This window comes from Ranitomeya variabilis, unplaced genomic scaffold (assembly GCF_051348905.1).
Source record: "Ranitomeya variabilis isolate aRanVar5 unplaced genomic scaffold, aRanVar5.hap1 Scaffold_231, whole genome shotgun sequence".
Lineage (NCBI taxonomy): Eukaryota > Metazoa > Chordata > Amphibia > Anura > Dendrobatidae > Ranitomeya > Ranitomeya variabilis.
This window is the reverse complement of record NW_027507991.1, coordinates 1-5,000: the sequence shown is the minus strand read 5'-3', so window position 1 is coordinate 5,000 and position 5,000 is coordinate 1.

Sequence of the window (5,000 nt, the reverse complement as noted above, 5' to 3'; positions counted from 1 at the left end):
CTCTCGCGCTCCCTGCCGAGCCGCCTCGGAGGACGGCGGACGAGGGGAAGGCGACGGCGTTCGGCCGCGGGGCACACCGCACGGTGAGAACCCACTCGCCCGCCTCCCCGCACGTCTGTCATCCCCCCACTATCGTAGGGGCTCGGGAAAAGACTGGAAAACGCGGAGCTCGGCGGTGGCGTGGAAGCGCCACCCACCGCCGCCGCTCTCGCCGATGCCCACCGCGGAGGCCGCCCTTCGGACGCTGGGGTGCGGCGCGGGCCTCCGCGGACGAGCTGCGCATCTGAAAGTCAAAGGGCCGCCCTCGGAGAAGATCGTTGTGCTGCCCCGCGCGGGGAGCGATTCGGACGGCGGGCCCCCACGCCGAGGTGGGTGGGCGCCCCTCCGTTCGCCCGTGCGGGTCGTCGGACCGCTGCCGTACCACGGTTCGGGTCAAACTCCCCACAGCTCGGCCGCCTCCGTCCGTAGACGGGAGGGCGACCGCCGGCGTGCGCGCCCAAGGACGAGTGCCTGAAACCCGGGGGGGGGTAACAGAGGAAGGAGACCGCCCGCCGTAAACCGACGCGGGCTCCAAAGCCCGGGCCGAGCGAGCGGCACCACCTCCCCACCCGGGAGCGCTGAGCCAGATCGATCGGAAGAAAGGGCAGGGGCTCGGGTGGAACCCCTGCCTCCGTTCTTCCCCTCGGGGGAGACGGGGAAGAAACGTGCCCCTGGAGTCCTGGAAGCGAGTGTCCGGCGCGCTCCGGGCGCCCTCGAGACGGAAGCCGGGTCGCGGTGCGATTCTCTCATAGGTCTCCCCGTTGGCGCGGAAGCGGGAGACATCCGACACAGAGAAACGCCGAGCCCGCTCCGAGGGGACAAAGTCAGAAGGAGCGATCCGCCCTCCCAGAGCCCTCCTGCGGACGAGGACTCTGGATCTGCCCCCCTTCTGACGACCGTCGCCCTCAGAGGACAGGAACCCACGTGGGGAGGGTCCGTAGGGTCCGTTCGGGCTCGGGCGACCCAGGAAACGCGTCTCGGACTCGGGACGGACAACCGGCAAAAGTCCCCCTGGAGCCGCGGAAGCCTGGTCTCGGCGCGAGTGCGAACTTCCATGCAAAAGGGGGGTACTCGCCAAACCGCCTACCCGAGTCGAGGAACCACGAAAACAACGGATTTTGGTCGGGGCCGAGAGGTACCTCTCTCTCCTATATCCTGCAGCTGGTGTGCAAAACTGGGTATTTGCATGGTGAGACACCGACCCCCACTTTAAGGGAACAAAGTCAAAAAGTGTCCGACCTCCTGGAGCCGTGCGGCGGATCCGGCGGCCAGAAATTTCCTCATTCCGGTTCTATTTTTTTTTTTTTCGAATTTGCGAAATTTGGAGGCCAGGCGGCGTAGCTGGGACCTGGACTAGCTCGAAACACCCTGAACCGGTGAGCGGAATCGATTTCCCCAAAGTTCTACGGCTCCCGGAAGCCAAAAACAGCTCGCCGGAAAATTTCAAAGTCCCAAGGACTCTTTCTTGAAAATCAATCCGGGGGCCATGGAAGTGTCCTCGGTACAACCTCAGAGCTTTCCCCCGCCTGGAAGTCTGACAGCGGTCCTGACGTTTTTCAAAGTTTTGAGCTCTCTGTTTGTTCTCAAAGTCACAAAATCGCTTTTTTCAGTTTTCCACCCAGCAGACCCAAACTTCACCCCCACTTAGGTCACTGTCTAGGGGCGCCTTACGACATATTGACGCCCCTTTAGGGTGGAAGTAGGGGAAATGGGTGATTTTTACACAAAATCGGAAATTTCTCAAAATTTTTCTAAGTGTCAAGGACTCTTCCAGAAAATCTCCCCCAGGCTCCTGGAAGCGTCCCCGGTACACCTTCTGGCGGCTGCCCCCGCCTGGAAGTCCGACACACGCCTGAAATTTTCAAAGTATGAAAATACGCATTTTCATCCAAAAATTCAACTTTCCCCCCGTGCACCGCAAAACTTCACCCCCACTTAGGTCACTGCCTTGGGGTGCCTTACAACATATTGACGCCCCCCTGGGGTGGAAGTAGGGGAAATGTGACATTTTTCACAAAATCGAGATTTTCTCAAATTTTCTAAGTGTCAAGGACTCTTCCAGAAAATCTCCCCCAGGCTCCTGGAAGCGTCCCCGGTACACCTCTGGCGGCTGCCCCCGCCTGGAAGTCCGACACACGCCTGAAATTTTCAAAGTATGAAAATACGCATTTTCATCCAAAAATTCAACTTTCCCCCCGTGCACCGCAAACTTCACCCCCACTTAGGTCACTGCCTTGGGGTGCCTTACAACATATTGACGCCCCCCTGGGGTGGAAGTAGGGGAAATGTGACATTTTTCACAAAATCGAGATTTTCTCAAAATTTTTCTAAGTGTCAAGGACTCTTCCAGAAAATCTCCCCCAGGCTCCTGGAAGCGTCCCCGGTACACCTCTGGCGGCTGCCCCCGCCTGGAAGTCCGACACACGCCTGAAATTTTCAAAGTATGAAAATACGCATTTTCATCCAAAAATTCAACTTTCCCCCCGTGCACCGCAAACTTCACCCCCACTTAGGTCACTGCCTTGGGGTGCCTTACAACATATTGACGCCCCCCTGGGGTGGAAGTAGGGGAAATGTGACATTTTTCACAAAAATCGAGATTTTCTCAAAATTTTTCTAAGTGTCAAGGACTCTTCCAGAAATCTCCCCCAGGCTCCTGGAAGCGTCCCCGGTACACCTCTGGCGGCTGCCCCCGCCTGGAAGTCCGACCACACGCCTGAAATTTTCAAAGTATGAAAATACGCATTTTCATCCAAAAATTCAACTTTCCCCCCGTGCACCGCAAACTTCACCCCCACTTAGGTCACTGCCTTGGGGTGCCTTACAACATATTGACGCCCCCCTGGGGTGGAAGTAGGGGAAATGTGACATTTTTTCACAAAATCGAGATTTTCTCAAAATATTTCTAAGTCCCAAGGACACTTTCAGAAAATCTTCCCCAGGCTCCTGGAAGCGTCCCCGGTACGCCTCCGGCGGCTGCCCCCCGCCTGGAAGTCTGACACACGCCTGAAATTTTCAAAGTATGAAAATACGCATTTTCATCCAAAAATTCGACTTTCCGCCCGTGCACCGCAAAATTCACCCTCATTTAGGTCACTGCCCTGGGGTGCTTTACAACATATTGACGCCCCCCTGGGGTGGAAGTAGGGGAAATGTGACATTTTTCACAAAATCGGAAATTTCTCAAAATTTTTCTAAGTCCCAAGGACACTTTCAGAAAATCTTCCCCAGGCTCCTGGAAGCGTCCTCGGTACGCCTCCGGCGGCTGCCCCCGCCTGGAAGTCTGACACACGCCTGAAATTTTCAAAGTATGAAAATAATGCATTTTCATCCAAAATTCGACTTTCCGCCCGTGCCCCGCAAACTTTACCCACAGTTAGGTCACTGTCCTGGGGTACCTCACAACATATTGACGCCCCCCTGGGGTGGAAGTAGGGGAAATGTGACATTTTTTCACAAAATCGAGATTTTCTCAAAATATTTCTAAGTCCCAAGGACACTTTCAGAAAATCTTCCCCAGGCTCCTGGAAGCGTCCTCGGTACGCCTCCAGCGGCTGCCCCCGCCTGGAAGTCTGACACACGCCTGGAATTTTCAAAGTATGAAAATAATGCATTTTCATCCAAAATTCGACTTTCCGCCCGTGCCCCGCAAACTTTACCCACAGTTAGGTCACTGTCCTGGGGTACCTCACAACATATTGACGCCCCCCTGTGGTGGAAGTAGGGGAAATGTGACATTTTTCACAAAATCGAGATTTTCTCAAAATATTTCTAAGTCCCAAGGACACTTTCATGAAATCTTCCCCAGGCTCCTGGAAGCGTCCCCGGTACGCCTCTGGCGGCTGCCCCCGCCTGGAAGTCCGACACACGCCTGAAATTTTCAAAAGTATGAAAATACGCATTTTCATCCAAAAATTCAACTTTCCCCCCGTGCACCGCAAACTTCACCCGCATTTAGGTCACTGCCCTGGGGTGCTTTTACAACATATTGACGCCCCCCTGTGGTGGAAGTAGGGGAAATGTGACATTTTTTCACAAAATCGAGATTTTCTCAAAATATTTCTAAGTCCCAAGGACACTTTCAGAAAATCTTCCCCAGGCTCCTGGAAGCGTCCCCGGTACGCCTCTGGCGGCTGCCCCCGCCTGGAAGTCCGACACACGCCTGAAATTTTCAAAGTATGAAAATACGCATTTTCATCCAAAAATTCAACTTTCCCCCCGTGCACCGCAAACTTTACCCGCATTTAGGTCACTGCCCTTGGGTGCTTTACAACATATTGACGCCCCCCCTGTGGTGGTAGTAGGGGAAATGTGACATTTTTCACAAAATCGAGATTTTCTAAAAATTGCACTAAGTCCCAAGACTCTTCCAGGAAAATCTTCCCCGGGCTCCTGGAAGCGTCCCAGGTACACCTCCGGCGGCTGCCCCCGCCTGGAAGTCTGACACACGCCTGAAATTTTTAAAGTATGAAAATACGCATTTTCATCCAAAAATTCAACTTTCCCCCCGTGCACCGCAAACTTCACCCGCATTTAGGTCACTGCCTTGGGGTGCCTTACAACATATTGACGCCCCCCTGTGGTGGTAGTAGGGGAAATGTGACATTTTTCACAAAATCGAGATTTTCTAAAAAAATTGCACTAAGTCCCAAGCACTCTTCCAGAAAATCTCCCCCAGGCTCCTGGAAGCGTCCCCGGTACACCTCCGGCGGCTGCACCCGCCTGGAAGTCTGACACACGCCTGAAAATTTCAAAGTATGAAAATACGCATTTTCATCCAAAAATTCAACTTTTCCGCCCGTGCCCCGCAAACTTTACCCACAGTTAGGTCACTGTCCTGGGTTACCTCACAACATATTGACGCCCCCCTGTGGTGGAAGTAGGGGAAATGTGACATTTTTCACAAAATCGAGATTTTCTCAAAATATTTCTAAGTCCCAAGGACACTTTCAGAAAATCTT